General features: G+C 43.0%; 1 protein-coding gene across 2 annotated transcripts in view; it reads left to right on the top strand.

Annotated features, from left to right (window-relative positions):
- Positions 1 to 26479, top strand: part of LOC119123360 (protein CBFA2T2-like) — a 41283-nt gene that overhangs the window by 380 nt on the left and 14424 nt on the right. Inside the window, exon 2 of one of the 2 annotated variants that reach the window (XM_037252392.1) lies at positions 1017 to 1143. The gene's annotated coding sequence lies outside the window, so the exon portion shown is untranslated. Of the gene's footprint in view, positions 1 to 1016; positions 1144 to 23220; positions 23562 to 26479 lie in introns of those variants that run through there. The other variant, XM_037252391.1, reaches the window with a different exon arrangement.

Here is a 26479-nt window from a genome sequence, read left to right as displayed (position 1 = left end):
GAAAGAGCTGCCGCAGCTCAAATGCCAATGAAGAAAGTTAGAAACACAATTTAATCAGCACTAAGATACACACACACAGTATTATGTTTCGCTATTATGTTTCCATTATACCTTTAGGCCAGGCTTTCCCAACCTTTATTGGGCCAAGGCACATATTTTATATTAAAGGAAAACTCACCTCACACCACCAAAGAAAACCGCAAAAAAAGGGATCATTGAGACATTCACTGCTAAAAAAAAAAGTAATTGGCATTCTCCCAAAAAAGGTTTACACTGTACTGTAAAGGCCTGTGGTGGCCACAAGATGGCGACAAAGTACTACGTACGTTTGTCTAAAATAAAGTGCCTCACTTCACTTCGACTGCACCATAATGCCAGTTACATGTGTGAAAATTTCAGCAAATAATTCAGGCCAATTTTGAAAAGCAATCTGTGAATAGGCAAATTCACAATCCTTTGTACATAACAAAAACACACAAACTCATTTAAAATAAAAAATAAAAAACACATAGCATTTAATCTGCAAACCGAATGCAATGATCATGAGCATCACCGAGAATTCCAGTATTACAGCAGTTGCACAATGAGAAGCCTCATTACTGAAAGACACCATTGTTGCCATGTCTAAATCTCACTCTGCTATGGTAGTTAGTGGGGAAAAAGTAAATTCTTGTCTTCATGAAAAGTCTCTCAAGATGTTGTTGTCCTTTGCTGTGTTGCATTCATGTGTGTGTGTGTGTGTGTGTGTGTGTGTGTGTGTGTGTGTGTGTGTGCGTGTGTGTGTGTGTGTGTGCCAGCTGGTGTTGCATCTGCTTCTCAGCAGGTGAAACAACAGCAAAAGTTGCAACAGTCAATATTTGCTGAAGCTTAGAACACTGTTCAAAAAAATAAAATGTTTCTGTTGTTGAATGAGTGATTTTAATTCATATCTTGTAGTCGTAAAACATCCCAATATGATTCATTAGCCCACGCATGCATTTTATCAAATTGACAATTAATACTCTGCTTCCCTCTAGTGGTCAAAGGCTGCACTACGTCACAGCAAACGAACTGCGCACTTGAGCTCATGTTTCACACTTCTGCATCAAACCCACGAGATTCTGGATTTGAAAACGCTTCGGGCCCTCCTGTGAGAGTTTACAGGTAGGTACATGTTCTCCATATGCTAATGTGAGTTCTCTCCGGAGACTTTGGCTTCCCTCGCGTTATAAACACATGCATGTTAGATGCACTAAATACTCAAAATTATACTTCATAAAAGTGTGCATGGTTGCTTGTGTATTTCTTCCTCAATCTGATGTTCACCCTGTTTCTCTTATTAAAAGTCCGATGGAATAGGCTCCAGCTCACACAATTTTAATGAGGACAAAGTACTATTTAAAAAAAAAAATGGACAGATGGAAGGATAAAATGCAAGCAAACAATGATAAACACAAGATAACCAACACCACTGCTTGAACATGCAATATGAACAGACTGGAGCTAATCTTTCTGATCTCCTCTGTCTTATATTACATGGAATAATCTCTTCAAGATTAGATAAGATTAAAGGTGCATTTAATGTGCCTTAAAAATATATCCCTGCAATCTGTCCCGAGATTAAAAACACCAAAAAAATAATGTTATTTCCACCATATGGTGCATGAAAGTGGCGTATTAGAATTTATTCAGGTCAAGTGGGTTGTAAACAAATATTTTGATTTTAGGACAATTTTTCCAAATTGGAAATCATAGGAGTACTGTATATATAGCACATTTGTTCAGAGTCAAGTTGTCATAAAGTGTTTTTTAACCGTGCACTCAATGATTTTTTTTTTTAATGTTTGTATTTATGCAAGTGTCCAACCAAATTATGCCTAGCATATTTTTTTACATGAAAGGTATTTATTTTATTTTTTTTACTGTTTAAAACAATTCCTGGATACCATAATGACGGTAAGGAAAATGTTTCAAGTTGACTTCTCCTCTAACACCTCTTGTTGAGACCAAAAACATACAACACTGGCCTCTGAGTTCGCTGAACTGAGCTTTCGCGTGCTGTATTATCATTGGGGGCGGTGATGATGCTTCTTCGCATGATGACAAAGTGCGCCATCTGACCCCCAGTCTGTACATCTGTCAGTCTTGTTCGCCTTTGTGATGTTGAGCGGCAGGTGGCCAGCAGTCTATCCTTCACACCAGACCCCTTTTTTTTTTTTTTTTTTAAACAACGCTGGCATGAATAGAAGGCACAAAGAATACAATGTCCTCACATGGAAAACACATTTCTATTTGGTCAATAGGACATTAGCTGTGTTGTGGCTGTGGCGTGTGCCTGCCATTAACATGTGGTCAGTGGGACATTGCCAATTGTTCCAGCCACTGACTTTTGGCTTTTTTTTTTATTGCCTTTGTGGATAGCCATCATATAATCAGTCATTCAATCTTAATCCATTGGAGAAAAATAATAATGTATACATGGATAATGCATTTAGTTAGTTGATGGAAGTGCAATACTGTATATGTGTATATCGTGTATTCATGGTAACTTTATGAATGTATCCTGGAGTGGTGTTGAAATCAGTATTGTGAGCTATTTCTAATATTTTGATTCATGTCGATAAAGTTGAGAAACACCTCTTGATGCAGCTGAGTTGACACTATTATGAAAATACTTATTGAATGAAATTACATCATTAACTTTTCTCATTGTTTACAACCGGTAACTAATATGATTATTTAAAAGACACATTGATGTTAGTATGATCATTTTCTTTTTCAATCCATTTTATGAGCTTAAAATGTTTCTCTCCTTTACATGGCACATGGCAAACCTTTATGACGCAAAGTTTGATGTGCTTTTTTTGATCGCTTTTTGTGGGTTTTTTTGTCCACAAAATGAAAGTGGAAAAAAATGGAATAATAGATCATACTTTATTCTTGTATTATTAACTCTTGCTTTAAAATATCCATTATCTCATATACAAATATATACAATATACATATACATACTAGTTTTTGCTCTCTCAAAGGCTCAAGAATAATAATAATTGGACCGCGGCCCCTTCCGCCGAGCGTCCCGCTGTTCAATCAGACACATATATGCATGTCTCAATTCCCCAAAGACAGCGGACAGTTGGGGCGGCCCGCCCCCTTAACATTCACCCCCGCAGACCCCGATTCCCTCTGCCGCCTCCTGCTCCTGCGGCCTTCTCTGCATCCCTCCCCGATCTGCTGAGGGCAACAGCTCCAGAGGTCTACCATATGGGCCAGTGTCTGAGCCCTGTGTGTGTCTGCGTGTGTGTTGTGACTGTTATCTTGCTCCACCTGTTCCACTATGACAGCCGAGTCCACGATGCTGCTGCAGGCTGGTGGCTGCAGATGAAAAAAAATTATGCCGCGAATACTTAGGAATTCATACATACGTGGTTTACTCTGTGCGGTGACATAAGACTCCAGAACATCACAAGCTGGAGGGTGACCATCTCTGACCGTCATCAAGCTTCCTCTTGACAGACTTGATTCACATTTCCTTCTGTGGTCTTCGACAGCTGACACGCCAGACTGTATCTGGTGGTGACACCTCAGCCCCACTAACCCACGCCTTGCCAGGTCCATGTGGGAGCCAGACCCCGGGCCAAGGCCAGAGCTCCCGCTTTGGAGGGGCGGGGATGATGTCGAGGAGGGGGCAGGGCGGGTGCCGAGAGGCTAGCAAGATGGCCCTAGTCATCATAATCATTAGTTGCCTGCTGGTCCTTCTGTCCTCCTCCTCCCGCTTGTCATGTCAGGGGGGGTGGGGGTGGGGGTTACACGGCACGCGTATCAGCTGAGCCCAGGATGCTTTTTGAGTCATCGGGGTCATGTGGCAGACGCCTGGTTAATTCTCCTGAGGATCCCCAGCACTTACGTCAGCTCCGGGCTGCGGTCGCACCGTCATAGTAAAGCTCTGCGGCCACGACATTAGGAACACCTGCGTCAGGCTAATGAGATCCACTACAAGTGGATCGTGCGCACACACACACACACACACACACACATTTGACTGTTTTATACTGCAGTACTTTGACTTTTACAACAATGCAAAAAAATAGTTTTTAACAGAAAAAAATCTTGGGTGGGGTATTTGAAGGCCATTATCTTATGATGTAATATGTTAATTTATTTTAAAAAAAAATGGTGCCCCCAAAAAATGTTTTTGCTGATTTTTCCCACTTTTAAAAGGGCTAATATTGACGGATTAATCTACTGAGGTCTGTATGAACCCATTAAAAAAAAACAACAACAAAAAACACTCTAAGTAACAGTGGGTTGAACGACAAAATGCTCTTCAGCATATAAAGATGATGAGGCACCAAGAGGGAGGAGGGGTCGATGACAAACACATGACCAGATGGAGAGGGAGATAGCCCTATTAGATGGCTTCGTCCCCTTCATGCATATACACCTTTACATTATTCAGAAGGCTATAATGAGAGTAACCGAACGCAGCAGAAGGTAGGCCACAGGTGTGCAAGGCTGACATCTATTCTTCTGTCTGACCTCTCATTACGAAGCCCCACTTTAGATTCTTTACGGGGCGGCGTCCGGCGGTCTGTCGTTCACATACAAATGATTCCATATTTGAATTTTAAAATCTTATTGTCGGCTCATCTGGTAGTCTGTCGTTATCGCCGACATCTGTGTTTCTTTTGTTGCGCACCATTCCCTATGAGTCGACCCCTCCCACCCACTTCTCGGATGATCTGGATTATTGCATGGATTATTTATTGTCAATTCCCAATAGGGCCACTCGTGCCGTTTCAAACGATAAAAGCTTCCATAAAAACTGACATTGAGAACAGTGAGCTCTCACTAGCCGCTTGCGAACAGCCAAAGTGCAATGATGCCCCGCTAAATATTTATGATTCTCCATTTCCACATTTTTAACCTCAAATTTACCCCAGACTATGACCCCAAAACACTTTAATGTCATTTCAAATTCATTTTATAGCATTCTTAAAATTAGAAATGCCTGACTGATGATTTGATTTAGAAATAAAATGCACCAGTCGCAAAGTGTGGAAATACCAATTACTACTTTCCTCTTAGCCATTTTATTATTTTTTTTTACTGCTGCAGAAATACTTTGATTTTTTTCAAACCAAAACAAGTATGGCATTAACTTCATAACCTTGAAATGTCGGTTTTGCCGTGAAGCGAGGGTCGCTCGACTCTACCAGCTTTCAAACAGCCTTGTGCACATTTTGTGGAGGTGTGCCAGCAGGCCAAGCACCTGCAGAGCTCACACAGATGGTACGACTGCTGAGAAAGTCCGCTAAATAGTCCGCCGCCAGTGACCCGGCAAGTAGCAAATAACAGAGAGAAGCTTTCCTGCCAAGACAGAAATCATACGTTAAAGGTCACATGTGTGCGGTGCGCTCAGATCGCAGAGTCATTGTCTCCTGCAGGGGTCCAGTTTAGGGAAATGTCTTCAAGCCAACATTCGGGTCATCAAAATGTTGAGCTCTCTGCACTGCACAGAGAGACTTCAAAAAATATATTTTATTGTCTTTATTTTATTCTATTATTTATTATATTTTATTAAATATTTTATCATCAGTCTAATTTTAAAAATAAATAAATAAAAATATAAATAAATAAAAATCACTTGTCACTTGTCGGTCATGTGATTCAATACGTATACATATTAAGTAAAAAACGCTGAGCTTGCAGATTAGTTGGGCTTTGTAGGTTATAAAATTGGATCAATCAGCAGATGCCGGTAGCCTGGGAGGGCGTTGCTTTTCCGTTGTATGACAGATTCAAATGAGACGGTTCCATCTTATCCTGCCATCCAGACACTCAGTTGGCCAGCAGGTCACGTCAGCTGATTTACTCTGTAACAATCCTGCTGCTGTGACAAAGAAGCAGCAAGGCCATGTCGGTCGGTCGGGGATGGGGATGGCACGATGTCGGGGTGGGCTCAATGGCCAGCTGTCACACAGAGGGGCCATAATGACCGCAGCAAATCCCAGCGCCCGTCTGAGCCTACTTCTGCTCTGACTCGGGCCTCCTGCTAACAGACCAGTCATCCTTTTGTTAAGCTGTCAAGTAGCTGCTTGACAAGATGAGTTAGACAACACATTGTTGTCACAATCAAAGCTTTAGTCTGGATTGATGCATTGTTTGGGTTGCTCACTAAACACGCGCTTGGTGTGGAGTTGCAACGATTGATGACTGACGAACATAGATTTGAAAATAATGACAGATTGTGATGTGATAAATCAGATGGATGCATAGTTGGCAGCACAAATGGATGCCTTGAGTCTCGAGGTTTTATTGTAACACCTCGGCTCACAATGCCTATCTTCTGACCGCATGTAAAAGTGCACAGTAGCAGCGAGGCTTGTTCCTGCATCGTATTAACGCCGCTGCTTTGTCCTGACAACTGTTTACAGCGTGCACCTGCCAATAACTGCATGGGTGGCTGCTCTATACAACTGCTAAACACACTCCATTAAGGCCACGGGCAAAAAGCTTGGCAGCTACAGCTCTCCTTAAATTGATTGACTTCGACATCTCCCTGAAGGAGAGATTTGATTTGATTTGATAAAGACTTTTATGACAAAGGGGGTTGTACTTGATTCCTTAGATATATTTTTGGGGAATTTGAATGTTTGGTATATTTTGCAATAGAAGCAGCAAAGAGAAGAAAAATGATGTCTGCTCCACATGAGTTTTTATGTTGTCCTTGTGTGTGCTTGTAAACATCACATGAGCCTTGACCGTTGTTACCAGAGCAACTGTGATGTTTTATTTTCAATCGACAGTAAGTGCTAAAATGGCCGCCCCCTGAGATGGATAAGAAAAAAACAGCTACATATAAGGTCATTTTTAAGATTTGGGGGTTGCCCACAGCCCTGTATCCAATTACAATAGATCTCCCCCTCCTCCTTCAAAACCAAAACAAGAGCAATCTGTCACGAGATGACACTTTTTAAAGCTATGTTTACGTGAGAATCATTCAATTGATAAGTTCACAAATCCGAACTGGACACGCTTGACGACCATTGTTCCTTCAAGTCAAGTCAAGTTTATTTGTATAGCCCTAAATCATAAGCAGTCTCAAAGGGCTTCACATAGACAAAAATTGACAATTATTCTCAAAGCATCCCCTGAAGTTCCTTATGAAAATTAATTCGATTTATTCCCCAAAGCAATATTGGCTACAGTTTGTTTTTTTTACACCTTTTTCCCTGAGGAATCACTAATAAGGTATTTATTGATTATTGACTTTACTACTTCTTATTTCGGCTTCTGTGTTGTAACAATTCATAACGTTTGAATGTTCTCTATTTTACCGTCATTTGTGACACGTTTGGCCTCTGGCTCCCCTTGAAGTCCCGCTCATCAGAACAATTGACCCCCTCCCCCCCCCCATCTTGTAGCCGACGCTTTCCTCCATGGCAAGAGCGATAGGTAATGACTCCTGCCACAGTGGAACTTAATTTGTTATTGTGGTGGAGCAGCTGTGCGGCATGCTGCAGAGAACAGGTGGCGGCCTGGCAGGAGGAGGGGACGGAGGGGCAGGCTGGACGAAAGGGGGAGGACCAAAGCGTGTGGCATATGTGGGTGGCTGAAGGGGGTGGAATGATGATGATGATGACGGTGCGTGTCCTTGAGATAGGGCTGGTGTAACTCACAGTTTTGTCAGCCAGCATCCAAATATTATGCTTGTGAAGAGCACTAATTCAAGAGATTCTGGATGCAGGCCACATCTGATCTCACTTGTTGTTGTTTTTTTTGTGGCTCAACAGTTGGTGCAATGCATATTGAACATATTGAATTGCCCTCATTTTCACATGTTTTATGTGAAGGCTTTAATGATAAAAGCTGGCCGTTAAGTACATTTGAGTGGAGCTTCAGTTTTGCAGTTGGTATACATATTTCTTGGTATATATATATTTTTCTGTTTTACATCTTTTCCTCCTCCACTCCCAATCCATTCTGAGGAGAAAAAAAAATTGTGAGGGGGGGACGCAACAATATATATCAAGGTCAGAAGTCAAGTTGCTTTAATGTAAATTCAGTGAAAGAAATAATTGCAAAATACATAATTCAGCATAAAAACCTAAATTGAGTTGTGAAACAAAGTGAACCCTTTTCTCATCAGGGGCCTGATATTGTTTTTCTAAATACATCCCAGGCCCTTGCTGAAAGTATAAAATAAATTATGATGCAGGGCAAATGTTCATTATTATACTTAATGAGCACTTGGACGTTTCAGGGCTTTTTATAACAGCTCCCACAAAGTCAGTTTTCGGTTGATGAGCAGACAGTCTACAATTACATAGCGTGGGAGGTCATCGTAGAATTACAATGCACAAACCCATCATTACAACATCTATGTGAAGGTTTGATGACTGCAAAACAGCAGCAACATTGCAAGAGGGACCGAGGAATTTTGTTTTTATTTTAAATTGTACAATCTGCTTTAGAAAATTGAGTCAGTCTTACATTTTTAGACATTTTGTACTCGCTGTGTCAGCATATTTTGACTCTTCTGACTATCATGTATCGTCAGGTGTGAAGCTGCACACTCTGACCCAAAACAAACGTCTTCCACGTCCTTGGCACCGTTTTGTTTCTTTCATGGATACTCAGCCTGCATCAAAAGGGTCATGAAAATGCACAAATGACAAATGAATAACCAAAGTGTTCTTTTCTTTTTTTTCTTTTTTTAATCATCTGCGCTTGAATGTGCCTCAAAACAAAACACAGCCGTCCTATTGTCAGCCCAGATCTTACGCCCATTAAGCTCTATTAAAGAGTGAGAATAAACTATGCATAACACTTACTCAATTCCATTATCCAATATTTAACGCCCCCCCCCCCCCCACACACACACACACTCACGAAAGCTATTATGCTCCCATTTGTTTGAGTAGCAGCTTTTGGGTCTATGTGTCTTTTCAGCAACGGATTTGCAGAGCCTTAATCCACCAGGCAAAGTTTTTTTTTTTTTTTTTCCACCATCTGGAGTTTAAAGCTTTCAAGAGAAAAACACCAGGCGGTGAGAAACCAGGCTGGAGCTTCTGCTTGATGCAAGAAGGACTTTTCTTTCGCCTCATTTTTTGTTTTGTTTTCTTGTTTAGGCCAGCTTTCATATCAGGGTTTGGTTGTACCTTGCTGCAATGCCAGCTGGGTCTGTTTGGGTCCAAGGGCATGACTGCAAGCCCCCCCCCCCCCCCCCCCCCCCATACATAGAGTGGCAATGAGGATGCTGATGACGTTGACGATGGGGATACAGTGGCCGCTAGGGTGCAGCAGAGAGGTTAACTGTAAATGGTCAATTGGCCTGATTTGTCTTCATTGTTTTCTATGGCTCCAGGCTGTAAGTGAGGTCACGAAAGGGTGGAAAGTGCATGGTACATTCCCAGAAACATTCCATGGTAAAGTTCATGAGAAATTGTGGCGGGAGCAAAAGAGATTAGCATGGATTGAAATGTGTTTCTCAAATTATTTAAAACAGGGGTCTCAAACTCCAGTCCTCGGGGGCCGCATTCCTACATGTTTTCCAAGTTTCCTTCGTTAAACACACCTGATTCAAATGATCAGTTCATCCTCACGTTCTGCAGGAGCCTGATAAATAAGTAATTGAGTCACACATTTTGAAAAAAATACTCAGACAATATTCCCTTGACTTGAACTGATGTTTCTTTTTATTTTTGCAACATGAGTCATTTCTTACACAGTAAATGTCTCCTGTTATGTTGAGTCTTATTTGTAAGTACTACCATAAACTTATTCCCAATTTTTTTATAGTATCGAATACCCTTCAACCGTGCACATTTACAGCTTTATACCCACAGATCTATTCCATCCGATTTGATCCAGTTACTACCAAAGAAAGTGTCCAACTCTATAATTGTGCAGCCCTATAAGGCCAAAAAATGTCGCTGTGTATTAGCCACACACGAGGCCAATATCAGTGTGTCAACTTGTCCCAAACCCACTAACGTGACGCTATGCAGAAAGCTAAATAGGCCCGTGGGAAAGAAAAAGTGTATTTTGCAAGCGAGCATGAAGACTCGTCAATCATTTCCATGTAGATCCCCTTGATTCAATTAGCCCCTCTTGGAAACATGTGGGTCCTTTTGGATGGAAGCCCCCCCCCCCCCCCCCCCCCCCTCCGATCATTTTTCCCATTCGCCTTCTATTCTTTGGGCTGAGTCGGATTCCAATAGCCTGACGTGAAAAAGGGGAAATAAACGAAAAGAGGCCCTGCAGGTTTCCATTAGAGTTCTAATTGCTTTTGGCTTTTGCTGGGCGGTCAGCGCCGGTGCCAGACGTCGGCCTTTTGTGTTTTGCCATGTGGGGAGAATGTTCTGGAGGTAGACGGCGGTACCTGCAGTCATCCCCTTCAACTCCTCTGGCCGGTTGTTTTTGCATGAGAGTGTGTTGTTTTTGTTAAGATTTGTGTGTTTTCTACTGGCGGACAATATTTGTTAGCGCGTGCGTCATGTGTGCACTTTTCGTTTTGTGCCGTGCGTGCGAGGGTTTTGTGAGCCCTCCCTCAAAAGTATCACTCTCACTCTCCCTCGGTCACCGCGTGGGTCTTTTCCACCGAGACCGCCACCTGTTAATGTTTTACTCCGGGGGCCCCCCGAGACTACACCGATTCCAGAACCTTCCAGATTTGCTCATCGTGGTCCATCAGACCACTCAAATCTGGCTCACATTTACCATCACAGGGCCCGATCTGGGTTGGATTTTGCACTTCAGCTGAGTCAAGATGCTGATCCAACTTTGATTAATGACTCACCGGCAACAATTTAGTTCGGCGAGCTCGCCCGGCTGGATTCCCTTTTTAAGATGTTTGCGAAGTGCGGCTCTCGTGAGAATGGAGCGAATTTATGGGGTCATTTTGTTGCCCAATTCTCCTTGTGAGATCACCACAACAAAGGGATCTGACTACTTCTGTTTGAATGATAAAGTGGTGAGCCCGCAAATTAGCCAGAACTTGCCATGGGTTTGTCACGCATGTATTCCTAAATCTTAAGCAAACATTCCCAGGCTGTGGCGTAAGCGGGTTGCCAGAACTGGGCTGAGTCAGACTCTTTGGTAAAAAAAATTTGACCCGGGAGTCAAAGTTTATGTCTTTGCTGTCAAAATACAGGCATATAAAAATATTAAAACTTTTTGAGACTATTAAGTGCTCTCAATCTGTCTGGTTTGAATTTTTAAACCTTAACATTATGTAGGCCATTTGATACCGGGCCACACAGTTAATTTTTTGGAAGGGTTGGGCAGCAAATTATATATTCTTGATCAAGACTATACGTTAGCAAATTTGTACGCCCATGTACCAGCCCCTAGCGTAAAAAAATAATAATTTGGAGACAGCGGTAGAGGATACCTGCTTCCAATCGGAGCTCATTTGGGCCAATTCTCAAATGAGCAACTCCTTGTTCAGTTCCAGGAATGGGTCCTTGAGATCTTATGATAGCCCAATTTGTCAGTGAAACTTGTATACAAAATACTGTTAATATTTGGTGACCTTGTTTTGTTGTTCCATGAGTGAGTTTTTAAAAAAAAATAAGAAACTTTTCACTCATGTTAAAAAAAAAAAGCAATCCTGTTTCTACACTGTTGCGGAGCTCCCTGTTGTTTGGCAAAAAAAAACAAAAAAACAGCCTCAGCCTTGTCAACCCGATAGGAAATGTCGAGTTGCGTGTTTCGTGAGACCTTGTGCACTCTCTCCGCCGACGTCTGTTTCCAATTGAGCGCGCTGTCTCCCCCCTCCTCGTCGATGACTGCAGACAGTGTGGCAACTCCAAGTGAGGAGCGAGCGAGCAGTTAAAAGTGTGGGGTAGGTGCTGGGCTGGGATGGGATGGGGGGCGAGGAGAAAAAAAAACGGTGAGAGAAACGAGTCGAAAGGGATTAGCTGTCAGGGAGAATGTGAGGCTAATTGAAGCCAGCTCTCGCACAGCTGCTTCTTGTTGCAGCTCGGCGCTCCGACAGAGAATGGGATCCAGATGTGCTCCCAGCGCCGAGGTTTCGCCCGCCAACAACAATCCTCACAAATACCAGCCTTGCTTACAGAAGTCCCGGGCTATTTAAGGTGCCCCGACAAAACATACCCCCCCCCCCTTTTTTGGGCTTGATTGCGGGCTCCCCCGTTTCTGCTTGCCGTGTAGTTAACGCTGTCATTTTGCACAAAGTGAGATACACATTGGCTTGGAGTTGCCTTGTGTATGATATTGCCCTGCCCTTGCTCATATGTTTGAGTTTTAAATCTGATGAGAATAGATTCAGATTTCACCAAGAATTCAGTCAATTGTAAGGAAAGAAAAAATCCCCTAAAAAGGAGTATTGAAATCAGAAAAAAAAATAGTAATTACATTTTTGGTGGGGATTTGAGATTCATTTTATGTTACAATAAAAATAAATATGCATAAATTAAAGAATAAATAATAAATTTGACAGAATCTTTCACCGCCACCTCCTTTCATGACAGTGTTGACAGCTTGGCATCTTGTCAAAAGATGCCATTTATCTTCTTCTTTGCCCGATGGGAAGCACATTCAATGATGAGCATCTCCACTTGAAAAAAATAGAAAGAAACATGACAAGCTAATGACAGAGATGACACGTCTGCTCATCAAATTCATGAACCACAGAGGAGCTCTATTACTTCCTGGCTTGTTCGCCCACCCCCCCACCACCCAGCACGCTTGTGAGGAGATTTATGACTTTTGTCAAGTTCACCTCATGTCCTAGTGCATCTTTCTTCACTCCTGCCTGTCACAAAGGTTGGATTTACACTGAGCTCCCAACTGCACGTTTAATGCCGATATCCTTTCCCCCCCTCATGTACATTCAAATGACATACATCCCATATGGCTGACTGATGTTACACAAACTACCCGCATGCGCACAATGTAAATTGCATTGCATATTTTAAAATCTTAGATTTCTCCGAGGTGGGGGGTAAGAAATTGGGAAATTTTAAAGGCACCTTGTGGTCATATTGACTCATTTTGCTAATTTAATGATAAGACTTGGAAACCCACTAGATTTATTTTTTAATTTATTTATTTATTCATTTATTTATTTGACTAAGTGTGTCGACTCGGTATTTTGTCACACGTGCTGCATGCGGTTTAAATTCATCCCAAGTTTCTGTGTGGCTCAGACTGGAGTTGAGCTCCATATCTTCCTCCCATGGGTGGAATGTGTTCTGGCCGCCGTTGTTTATGAGCCTTGTCAGTTTGTGTCTCTGCGTCTTGTCCTTGCTCGGGGGTCCTTGTTGAGTTCTGGTGCGAGATGTCACCGTGGGGGTCACAACAACAGCCCAGTAGGGGGTTGCCACAATACGCTGCTGGAGACATTTGTGAAGTGTAAAACTTGCTCTTTAGCACCGGTAACAATAAAATTGTATATCTTTCAAAATTTTGCGGAGCCAAATACATTCATTCATTTCCGACTGGCACCACGCACCACTGATTCCGTCCAATTATATTGCAGAGAAGTCAACCCAATGAAGTGAAGTCAGAGCATGGGGGACTTACACGTACACTTCCAAGATTCTAACAGGCTTGTAACAATACCGACATTATGAGCAATACTTTACATTATGATGTTCAAGCAAAATGCCACCACCGGGGATATTATAGGTTCTCGGGGGAAAGGAAAAACGGTGCAAGTCAAACTGTAAATACTTCTCTTGTATACAGAAAGGATTGTATTGCAACTTTGACAAGTCCAAACAACCCCGAGGCACAACCTTGGGAAATACTAACACCTTCCTGTGTGTGTGGCTTATCTTCCCTTGGGTTTAATTGAGCCCTTCACAAACCCCCCTCAAGCGCACACAAACAGTGACGGCACAGAGCCCGAAGGCTCTATTTGCTGCCAGGCCAGGTGTTGCCTTGTCGGCTGCCAGATGAGCCACCTGCACATCACAGGTGCCACGGCCGCCGGGGAAGTGAGCAACACAGCTGCTGCCGTGGCCTCGGGAGCACCCTCTCCAAAAGAAATGATGGGAAGTTTATACAAAATGGTAGCAGGAAGTATAGGATAACCCGTTGTTGTCAACGCCAGACTTTCTCCTCTCCGCAAATGACAGAAAGTAGGCGTTGTGGTTCAGACCAGACTCTTGTAACTCTTGACGCTGCATGTAAGTACATTTATTACTGATATTTAGGAAGCGGTGGTATTTTTGGCTTGTGTTTCCTCCCCCTTCAGATGAATTTAATTGCTATGAAGAGTAACAAAACAGATGGGAGCTTGTTCTTTTTTGTTCTCAGCTAAAAAAAAAAAAGGCGGTTGTTCCAGGATTGGATTCCATATCATTTTTTGTACAATATCCTCAAAACATTCCGTGATTGGCTCGCAAGCCACACCTCCTTTTTCTTGCCAAATGTCATCTAGAATAGCTTAAGACTGACATATCAGTTTAGTGAAGACAAACCTACAAAAATAGTTGGATGACACAAAACATTGACTTCAAAAATTATTTTCAAAATGAATCAGTTCTGTTTGCATAGACACCAAAAAAACCTTGTTTTTTTTTATGTTACTGTAGTAAGTAAACCGTGACCTTAAAACCAGCGTACATCCAGAGCCGCGATTTACGGCCACTAATGCCGACATAAACAAACTTACATAAAATAACAGTTCCAATTTCCCAAAGCAGGCACACCTCCAGCACGAGGCGAGGTGAGTGGATTTACTCACTGTATGTGTTATGACTGTGTGTGGGCCCAGCCAAGTGTTCTCCTTCCCCAAACATGGACTTGTTTAGAGAATTGTCCGTGTTTACGTGCCAACGCGGTCATGACGCCAGCGGCACACAGCGCGTTTCTACTATCCCTTCCACCTCAATTGCCCAAAACCGCTGCGCTTACAGCTTGAAAAGTGCCGAGAGGAACCGATGAATGTCCACAGCAGTGCTTGTGGTTTGGGTCAGGGAGATCGTTTAAAGCAGGCGTTCACCTTCCTTTTACTGGGGATATTATTTTCTAAGGATCCTCTCACAAATATGATGCATTTATAGAAATTATATCAGATGATATTTTAATCAAAATTTAAATAGCTGGATTACGGCCAATATCCGCATGTTTGTATACAAGTGTTGCTGCACCGTTTGTTTTCACATACCCGTCTCATGAATAGTGACAACATCACCGGATAGATGCGAATTCTTGGCTAACGCTCTTATGGAGTTTCCCATTGTATGTTGTCACTTTGGGTTGGGGACTTCTCTGCTTGCTCTGCTTTTTCCTAAATACGCTGTTGTCCGACTTGTGGCACAAAGCGGTACTACAGTAAAGACAACGTAACACCAAATGTGATCTCGTTGAAAGAAAACATCCCTTGAAAATCCATGAAATAGAGGGGGGGGGTACCCTGTATTGTTGTTTTATTGGCACCCCAGTCTGGGTTGTGGATCCCATTTTGTGAACCACTGGTTTAAAAGGATCGGGGTTGAGGAGTTTGAGGGGTGGACTTTGGCGTCTGACTGCGTACTTGGCCTCCCTGTTTGGAAACTTTTGGAGAAGATGCAGCCAAGAGAGCGTGTGACCCCGCCGCTCATAAAAAAATAGAAGCACACATGCAGCCACTCTCCCGCTCACACTTTCACACTCACTTGCACTCGCCGCTCAACCCGCCCCCGCCCCCGCCCCCCAGCACAAAAATACCTGTGCCTCTTGTATTGACCGATCTCTGTCATTGGCGTATGGGCACATGGTAGCCACCCCCCGCCTCCCCGTACGAGTGTAACAGGAGATCTGAGGGTTTTTCGTGGGTGAGTAGGTGGGTCAGGCCTTACTTAAACTAATGGCTCCCAGCAGTGTTGAATAGCCAGACACGCTGGAGCCGAGGCCTGAGGTTTTGGAATGCCACTGCCGGGCTCAATGCCTGCCTTTCATCGGCATCGAGTCGGCGGAGGAGGAAAAAGTGAGGGAGAGAGAGAGCGAGAGAGAAAAAGAAGGGGGGAGGAGGAACCCATTTGTTATGGGTGATATATGAAGCTAGCTGAAATAGAGGGGACAATAGATGGGGGGGTGAAGAGAACCCGAGCAGGGAGAGGCGTGATAGGGCTAGTAGGATGTCAGGAGGGGCTAAAGCACCAGTTGGCTGGGAACCCCCAATGATCAGCCCCTCATTTGTTTCTAATGCCTTTAGGGTGGGCAGCAAATGAGTCTCGAGAGAATTTAGCCAGAAACAGAGCCTGTCGTCAAACTATCCGTTTATCCATCTACCCGTTTTGAAGAGCACTTGTCTTCATTAAGGTTGCGAGTGAGCTGGTGCCTCTGCCAGCTGATTTTTGGCGGGAGAAGTGGGACATCCATCCATTCATCTTCTATAGACGAGTTTGGCCTTTTTTCCACAATGCATTGCCGGCAGACATACCGTATTTTTCGGACTAAAAGTCGCTCCGGAATATAGGTCGCATTAGCCATTGAATGTACATTAACGTGAAGAAAAAACATATATAAGTCGCTCCGGAGTATAAGTCGCATTTTGGGGGAAATTTATTCGACAAAATCCAACACCAAGAACAGACATGAACGAGCAACAACAGGCTAAACGATAGGTATGCCAACGTGACATAAACACAAACGAAGAGCTGAGAACGGGCCTGACGTAACATTCAGAGTTATTCAAATAACTATTACATAAATAAAACGTTTATAAAACGAGCCAACTACTGAACTGTAACGATAAAAACATATACAAGTTGCTACACGAAATAAAATATATCAAATAACTAACATAAATAGTTCGCCGCCACACGGCCCCAAGCACCGGCGTGGACTTCCAGGCGTGTGGCGGCGTGGACTTCCATTCCCGGAGGTGGCACTTCCAGCCACTGAGGTGGAAGAGAGCTCCATAGAATAGGACCCGGCGTGCGTAAAAGCCATGTCCGAGCCCCATCCACCGTCCCCGGACAGCCACCCGGCCGAGCACCGGCCCCCGACTTCTATCCACGGAGGTGAAAGAGAGCTCCGTAGAGTAGGACTGGGCATGCGTAAAAGCCATAATAGTTTTTCAAACCTTCTGTGTCACTCCAAATCATTAAATCCTTCAAACTCTTCATCCTCCGTGTCACTTACAAACAAAGGCGTTAATGATGCCGGTAGTACGTGGGGCCCATCGTCATCTTCGTCATCCCGTGATCGAATCTTTGTCCTTTATGTAAACAACCGCCGCGCCGCACCGCGCCACTGACTTCACTTGAAATTCAAATTACAGTAATCCCTTGCTACATCGCGGTTCGTTTATCGCCGTTTCACTTTTTATTTTTTTTATTTTGAAAATTTGTGAAAAAATTCACATATAAGTTGCTCCTCAGTATAAGTCGCCCCCCCACCCAAACTATGAAAAAAAATGCGACTTATAGTCCGAAATATACGATATTGAAAGGCTAAGCTAGCCATTTCTTACGTTAGCCTGCCGTTAAACTACCAGTGTGTGTGTGCGTGTGGAAAAACATGAAATGCGAATGACCTCCGAAAGTAGCACGATGCGGTAATGCCTGCTAATGTGTGCCATGGAAGCAACGCTGATGGCGAGTCATTAGGATCTGTTTCCCAGTAAAACGTCACACAATTGGCAGCGCTTATAATGATCGAAGTAGCCTCAAGTCTAACCAGACCGAACAGCTTTGACACGTCATTAAACTTCGCAGCGGGAGTTTGACTTCAGAAAGGCTACCTTGTCGGCCAGTTCCTTCAAATAGTAGTAAACATGGCAATCTAATTGCGTTTTGGGACTGTAGTTGGATCGAGATTACCAAATCCACCACAGAGGCATCTGAAATGCTTTTTTTTTAATTGCCATTGTTTCATTCTTTTGTAGAAAATGTTGCCATGCCATCACCTCAACATAATGCGATGTTAAATGGCTTGTGGCCGCTGTTTTTTTTTCTCCCTGTTATACAATGTTGAGTCAAATATTTACTCCTGGAAGAAGTTAGAGGTGATGTGTTGTTCCTTATGTGGTTATTTCGCAAAACAACGCCAACTATCATTTAAAATTACTCATTTCACAAGCTGTGCTTTACATCAGAGGTTCAAAATACAGATGAAAATGCTATTAGTCGTTCTTCTCAGAGGATAAAGAATATATGACTAGGATTATCCTTTTGTCCGTCTACATGTTGTTGATGCACCACTTAGAACAAAATTTTGTCTAGGAAAACATTGAAAACTGAATTATTTTTCTTACATTACAAAAACGTCGTATCTAAACAGGGGTGTATAGACTTCCTATAGCTATTGTACATAGAGACACGTATAAATGACTCCGGCAGGCGTTTTCAGCCACAAGGCTAAGAAAAGGCATGTGTGAATCCACTGAGCCAGGCTGCTTACCAGAACTGCTTTGTGGCTTCTCAACTGCTCTTTAACTCAAAGTGCAGGAGGAAGAATAGATTTTAAATGAGCGTCTTTATTTCGGGGAAGCGCATTCCTTTCCCGCGTCGTTTGGGAGACAGTCAAATCTGTTTTGTATTTACGCCACCTATCATTCACTTCATCCCTTAGCGATAACCCCCCCTAAAGAAAAAAAAATCCTCTTATTTAATCTCTTCTTATTTTTCCTTTACAGTAAATGGACCTCTGGACTATTACGGGCCCTTAAAAGTGATGTGTCCCTATTAGATAAACACACTGTGGAGGAAGTAATGGATAAATATGTGCAAGATCAGACAGAGTAATCTGTGGCTGCATCAGATTAGCCAACATTGAGATAGTGGTGGGAGGAAAGCATTGCCGGTAAGGTGGTTAAAGCGAATCAAAAGGGGCACTAATGAAGAGGTTTGATCTGAAAAAAATCTAACAAATGTGTCGTTTTATCAGTAGAGCCGGAACGTCCGGGAAAAAGAGGCAAGCGGGAATGTTTTATGATCCACGTGACACTTAATGTGACGACTCATTTACTGATAAACATTGCCGGACTGCGCCATTGCTCCGATTTTAGATGGATGTTTCTTGCTTGAACGAGGAAATGTTTTGCTAGTGAAGTTTGTGATTAGGAATTGTCAATGACCTCATCGGCTAATGGAACATTTGTTGTGTTTTTAAAGAATTACTGGCAATGGGCATTTTATTTATTTCCTCAATAAGTAACTCATCATAAAATATTTTTTTAAATTTGTAGAACTTAACATAAATTATTTGAAAGTACTATAATCATTTTTATATATTTATGATAATTATGATTATATCTTGTATACTGCAGTTATTATATTGTGATTTTTATGTATATTTATTGACATATATATTCCTTTGCTTGCTGTATAATGATGAAAACACCAATCTTAAAAAAAAAACTTCCCCCAAAAGTTGATTTTACGCTGAGTGGGAAGTGCTAAAACTCAAAAAAACAGTGACTGGAATAAGAATCAAGAATGGCACCCTAGCAGCTTTATTTGAGCCCATAAAAATCTCTGTCTTCATTTTAAAGCCATTTGGCCGCTATTCTCTCGGTTAAATCCCATTTCTCAAAGGAGAAAAAAAATACCCAAGAGAAATGCTGTCTGGAAGAAATAAGCACGGTGACACAGTGGTTAGCACGTCCGCCTCACATTGCATGTTCTAAGCCTAACCTTCGGCTCCAGCGCACTCGCAACCCTCGTAAGGCACGGATGATGAATGAATGAATATTATCCCTAGGTATTATCCTGTGATGTGGGATGTGTTAGGAGTGATTGAAGACTCACGATTTGTTGGAGGAGTTACTGTTATGTGTGTGGTGTGCCGTGTTAGTCATCTTGCATGAACAACAGAACAGTAAGAACACACACGTCAGTTTTCTCCTTTTCGTGTGGGGCCTCTTACAATTTAAAAACGGGTTAAAATGTTAAAATCAGCATGTGTATAAAATCAAGCTGTTTTGGTTGCATTTACAAGCAATCCTTGTGGTGAGTCACTGGGTGTGCTGCAGGAACATCAGGTTCGCATTTAGACAAAATCGCTTACTAATATGCCCACTGTCTTCAATTCAGCTTTTTTCATCTTCAGCACTAGTCCTTTTTTCTTTTGCTGATTTCGATCCTTGTACAAAAAGTTCCACCAAAAAAACGAACAGACATTACACGTGTTTTCTCTCTCGGCGTCCGCCTGTATTGCTGATGAGGACCGCGAGGGAGTTTTTTTATGGGCCGTTATGTTGCATTCCTCGGCTGTTGATTAAATTACAAACCACTAATGGAGATGTCAATGCAAGACCACGGGAGCATGGAAATAAAAACTCAAATAATGTTTTTAAAAGAGCCTTTGAAAACAGTCCAGTCGTGAGCAAAGATGTTATACTCATCCAGTGTGACTACACAGCCATTCAGCCGGTTGACAACGGTTCACAGGGTAGCCATATAAACGTGTGTGTGCCATATATATTTTTTTAAATCAATTTAATTTATTTTTATGTATATATTTATAAATACATAAAATGGTAATTCGAATTGAGTTGCGAATTCCCCATATAAAACGATAGGTGAATTATTTGTTTGCAGTATACACAATAAAATAACACTATGCAAAAATACACACACAAAAAATCTCATATGTATGGAAAAATTTCAAGGACTCATGGAGGGAAGTTGGCCATTTTTGTTTTGAGCAGCTATTTTGGCCTTTTACGTTGATAAACTCTCCTACAAGGGAATTCACCCTAATATGGCTAAATCAGAAGTAGTTTTATTTGACACATGCTCAATGCTGAATTGTCCATTTTTTTATCTAAACTTTGTTGGGTGATCATAGTGTCAAATTTTAATCATTTCAAAAATTTGCTGCCAAAAAGGGCATCTTTTTTGTTACTTATTTGCCATTGTGTCTTCTTTTCATTTCAATCGGGCTGTGTTCACTTCCAATCCCACTGTATTTCCATAATGCTCATTTCCTCAGATCCCCTACTGCCTCTTTTTCTTCAGTCCTTTCTTAAAGAAGGAGGAGGAAGAAAATGCTGTTTACATTTTCTAAAAGGGGAAAATTGGAGAAGGGAGCGTGTGAACTGAAACAGATGTCGCACACACTCTCTTGTTCTGTCTTCATCTGGCTGCACACACATGTACACAATGGCAAACAGCTGCGACGCCAGGAAGACGGGCCGGCGCAAGATTGCCTGAATGTAACATGCGTTGTGATTGCTCTTGCTTTTTTTTGGGGGGGGGGGGCTGAATCAAAAGGGTTCTTGGTTTAAGTGGAAAGTACGCTGGAATTGGTCCAAATTGGGGCAGCTGGAGAGGTGACAAGTTGTAATATTGACAAATTCAGTATTGATGGTAAAACCAATAGTTCAAAAAGGAATATATAATAATATAATTAAGTAATATAGTAGATACTTACAGTAATATTGTTACTGAGCCCAGTGGTGACTACAAGTCAAAATTAGTTGCAAAAAAAGATTTTTTTTTTTTCTCAAGAATAATCAGGTATCAGAGTTGCATATGGTATATAATATCACCAGTTTTCCGAAGCTGAGCCGTGATTGGTTGTGAACTGAAATAGACGTAGCGTCCTGTACTTTTGCGCTATATTCTGACTGTCTGCTGTATGCACACTTGCTCCGTTTTGCTCCTCTTATTTATTGTGTTATTTGTTTATTTATTATTTATTCATGCTCTCATTGCTCTTATTATTCATTGTTTGTGCCTTCTTGTTTTTATTTTGTGTTGTTTGCTTGTATGTATGTCGTGTACTATGTCTTGTCACCGTGGGATAGTGGAAACGTAATTTCGATTTCTTTGTGTGGGAAGATTGACAATAAAGCTGACTTTGACTTTGACTTTGAAACCAGGCGACTGGGATGTCATTTTTAGTCGGCGGCAAAATGGCCAGCCCCTGAATTTTGCTGCTTAAGTCATATTCCACAAGCGCATTATTAATCAAAATTCAGAGAAGTGGCAAGTTCCATTTTCAACCTGCTTGGCCATAGTTTATTGGAGTTCTTGTTTAAACAGTCACAACCTGACTTTGCTTGCCTTCATGCATGAACAATTCCAGGCACTACAGTAGCTTTAAGTCCTTTCACATCAGATGGAAGGCCTTCCTCATTGGCGCATCACTGCCCCCCCCCCCCCCCCCCCCCATCCCATCCCCGTTGTCTCCCGCTGCCCTCACCGCCTCCCTCATCCTCCCTCCTGCTCGCCGCCACCTGGCGCTGCCTCTGAGCCTGCTGGCTGACCAGATGCACTCTGAATGGAGGAGAGGAGGCGAGGCCAGGTTATTACGGATGATTATTCACACAAATTCAGTTTTTTAATGTGTGTGCTAAACAGTACTTGCAGGTTCACGGGGACACCTGGTTGTTACACCAAACAGGAAGTGGAGCATGTCCGGGGAAATGTGTGTGTGTCTGTTCTAGTTCATCCCTGACGTGTTTGATGGGGTTTAGGTCAAGGGTTCTTCCAAACTCTACTCTGAAGAGTTTCTTCCCAAGACAAATAAATCCCTCAAAGTTAGGAGAGGACATGTGGCAGACAACTACAGCACTTTGCTCCAGTGCTCCATTTTTCTTACTGTCTTCAGTCTCCTGGCAAATAAAATAAGTAAAGGAAAAAATAGAAGAAAAGGAGGACAACCTCGTTGTGGTCTGCAGGACTCTACAATCTCCACTTTGCTCTCGCGCAAATGTACTTCGCTGTGGTCTGATGATTGAATAATTGAGTATCGTAGTACCCGCAAAGCCCTTCCACATTGCCCGTGTCATTGAAACTGGTCCACGTTGTACTGTAAAAGAAGAGTGGGGGTCTCCTAAATAGCCACCATTTATCACCACCTGCATTGTCTGCTTGTGCGCATAAATCAGCCGGCGATTTAAGTTTAACTTGAGCGGGGTGGGGTGGGGTGGGGTTGGTTTCAGGCTCCTCAAGTGTCCCCCACCCCATCCTCGGACCAACACAATAGGTTGACTGCATTAAGGGCTGAGACAAAGGGTATCGGTGAGAGACAAAAAGGAGGCGGGGGCCGGGGCGGGAGGGCTCGCATTCACATGCATGCAGATGCGCACACTTTTGTCACCCATGGCACGGCCTCTTGTTTAGCCTTTAGGTGCCAAAGCAATTAGTTATGTTAATTGCAGGGTCCATCTCAGTGAATGAAGGCGCTACTGGATGCTTGCTTGGCCAGCAGCCATACTGTGAGGTGAAGGAGGCGAGAGGAGTGGGCTTGGTGATGTCACACACGGTGGGAAATTGAGGGCAGGGCTTAAGGCACAGGAGGCAGGGTCTGCGTGGCTCGGGTGGGAGGAAGCTCAGAAGCTCAGAAGCTGCGAGAGCACATGTAGTGGAGGAAGTACAGTCGAGTGGACGTGACCAAGACGAAAAGGCACACGTAGAAGAGAGAGAGAGAGAGAGAGAGAGAAAGAGAGAGGGGACGTGAACGCACCACAGCACTAAACGCATGTGTGTGCGTGTCGCTCCATCTGGGTGCCATCTGTGTCTTCACATTTGCGGGAATGCAAACACACGCGTGACACATGCGGGAGAGGCAAAAAAACAGCGGATAAGAGCGAAAAAGAAGCCACAAGTGCAGCTTTTGGACGGTCTCTGCAGGAATCCAGACGTGTGGACTCTACTAGAGAGGAGGTAGGAGCAAAACGGCATCCACATGCGTGTGTTTGTGGTTTTCTTGTGTATGTGTTGCTTTTAAGTCCCTTGTGCCGCCTGCAACGTGCAGATGGTGTAGCCTCATCCTGTCCTCTTTATCCCCCATCCTTGTCCTCTGAGTTAATGAGGAATTAATGTACAGCACAACACAATCTGTTGCTACCTGGTGTCCGCTTTGTTCATAAAGAAACAATCCCCCTATACAGGAAAGAATGTAAATTAATTGAATCGATAATTGACTTGAATTTTTAAGTGACATTCGAACAGGCAGCCGCAGAGGAGTAATAATAAGGCAGTGAAATGGGAAACGTAATAAGAATGTGTCTGCGGTGTTCAACTAAATTCATACAATTCAATTTAATGACAACTAATTATGGCATTAAATACGAGGTTTTGAATGACACGTGATGGACCATAGGGGAATAATTTTGCTTGGGAGGCGAGTCTCATCACATAGAAACAACTCACTCCTGTAGAACAGAGAAGTTTCACCTTCCATGATGCAACTTGAAAAATAAGAAATTAATAATAAATAAAAATGATGAAACTTCATGTTCACATAAAGATCAAACTGGTGTACAAAAGAAGTGAGAGAAGAACAAGTTGCTCAATGAAATTTTCACGTTGAATATGTGGGTCGGATGCAGACAGGGAAATTATTGCCTGTCCTGGGAGACAAATTTATTCACCTAAAGCAAAAAAAAAAAAAAAAGACCCATTGTGCAACGTTATAAAAATAAGAAACAAGAAGAAATACGTGCTATTTGGTATTGTGTTGCGTTCTGCATCTGAGAGGAGAGTCTTGATGTACTTGTTACAAATCAAACACCCAACAGTCTTGATTGTCACGGGAGAGAAAGCAAGCAAACAAGAAAAATGCTTCGTTGTCATTTCCTCCCAAATAGCCATCACTTTTATTTTCCACGTGGCAAGCGGAGCTGAAGAAATCAGATGCATCTGTTGTATGGTGTCCAGGACATATGGACACGGAGCGGCCAGGGAATCCGCTCTGTGTGCATCTTATGCGTCAAGCTGTTACACAACAGGGATGATGTGTTTTTGCCAAAACATTTAAGGTTGGTTGTTCTTTCTTGCATGGGACAGAGGAGATTGTGTGTATTGGAGGGGCATCGGAGTGGGTCGAAGTTAGATAGTGAAAACACAGAAGAGTCCTGGCTAGCGTCACACCGGGCCTGTTCAGCGAGGAGATAGGAGCGACGAACTGTCGGCCAAAACAGAGACCCCCGTCTGGTCTGCTGGTCAGCGTCAACCTTGTGACAGCATCGGTCGCTGTGTGGAAAAGCAGGACAGGACAAATGACTAATGCAAATATATCGTCATATTCTCAACTCAGAGGAGGTAATCGTGTCGTTTTTGTAGATTTGGGATCTTCCATGAAATGCATCTGCGTCCTGTAAGGTTCTCATTAGACTGCACAGGTGTACTATTGTTTTGTATTGTTGAAGTCGTGCCACGTTCCCTGTGGCCAAGGCACAAAATAAACCTTTCCAATTATCAAAAGAGCTGATCTTAGCACCACCCTGCCACCCACCATCCTTTTTTTTCTCTCATTTACGCAGCGTGGAGCAGCTGCTTTAGAAGTAGGGATGCAGGAAGTACTCTATTAGTTCCAGTGGCAAGGTCTGTGATATCTGACCCCCGAGGATGGCGATTGGAGGGTGTGGCTAATGGGGGGTGGGGGGTCACTAGCGTGACGCAAAAACGGCCTCGTCACATCATAATGGCCACAGACGGTGGGGTTGAAGTGATGGTGTGTCATCTGACAACCTCGTGACCCTTAGCCGCCCCCACGACTGCCACCCGGTGACCCGGGAAATGTTGTTATGGTCTGAAGAAAAAGTTGTGGCGGCAACTCGGACAACTCTGTTGATCTCCAGGAGGTGTCTTCTACTTCCCAGTTTGACTTGTTTGAGATGTCTGATGATGACTTTTTTTTCTATACATATATAAATGAACATTTATCAAGAGTAGTTCCAGTCTTAGAATGGGCTCCTTTGACACAAGGGGGGCATTGGGTTAATAGCAGTTCAAATGGGGCCAGCACTTTTATGTCAAGCATGTTAGATGATTAAGAGTTTTAAGAGTCCCACTTGAGGATGTGCAAAAAAAAAAAAAAAAACAACCTTGTGCAGGTTCTGATAAAACTACCACAAAGTTAGCATCCGGGCTAATCCTCCTACAAAAGAATGCTGATCGGCCTGCAATCGTCTCGGGTGGATTTGTGGGATTGACGCACCTGTACTCTCACTAATCTAAGTTTTGCAAGGACACACTGTGGGTGTGTGGGGGGGGGGGGGGGGGGGTTTCGGTCACAGACTTAAACAAGACAGAAGAATGCAAGGTATTCAAATGAACAGTTTGCATGTATGTAGATAACACATCCCTATCATTCATGCTCATCCTCCCCAGATGTATCTTTTTTTTTCCCCGGCTAATATTCCGGAGCACAGCTGGCCTCTTTGTTTCACTTATCTGTCTTTCCCAGCGGCGTACAGCTGGGCTCCGCTCGCCCACCCGTCTTTTCACCTAGGGGCTGCATTACTTAAGGCTTGGCCTCAAGTTTTCGCTTTTCTCCTCCAGCGGGAAGCTTCTGTCCGTAATTGTGGCCCCGGATGAATGTCAGAGAAGAAATGGAAGGTTATGTGATTATGTAAAGTAGGTCAGGGGAGTTTTGGGTAAACATCTTCAGCCTGACCCACGTGGTGATGGCGACATCTGGTCCAGCCCCAATTCTGGGACCGTGCGGTCCCCTGACACGCCGTTTGATCTAGGTCAGCCGCTACGTTTTCTGTTCTGCTTTATGAAATACTTTGGAGAACCCGTGCGTGTGTGTAGAATTCTGTTTTTGGTTTAAGTGGATTTTCTAGCTTTGAAAC

Source organism: Syngnathus acus, chromosome 5 (assembly GCF_901709675.1).
Source record: "Syngnathus acus chromosome 5, fSynAcu1.2, whole genome shotgun sequence".
In the NCBI taxonomy this organism is placed as follows: domain Eukaryota; kingdom Metazoa; phylum Chordata; class Actinopteri; order Syngnathiformes; family Syngnathidae; genus Syngnathus; species Syngnathus acus.
This window is presented reverse-complemented; position numbering and strand designations above follow the sequence as displayed.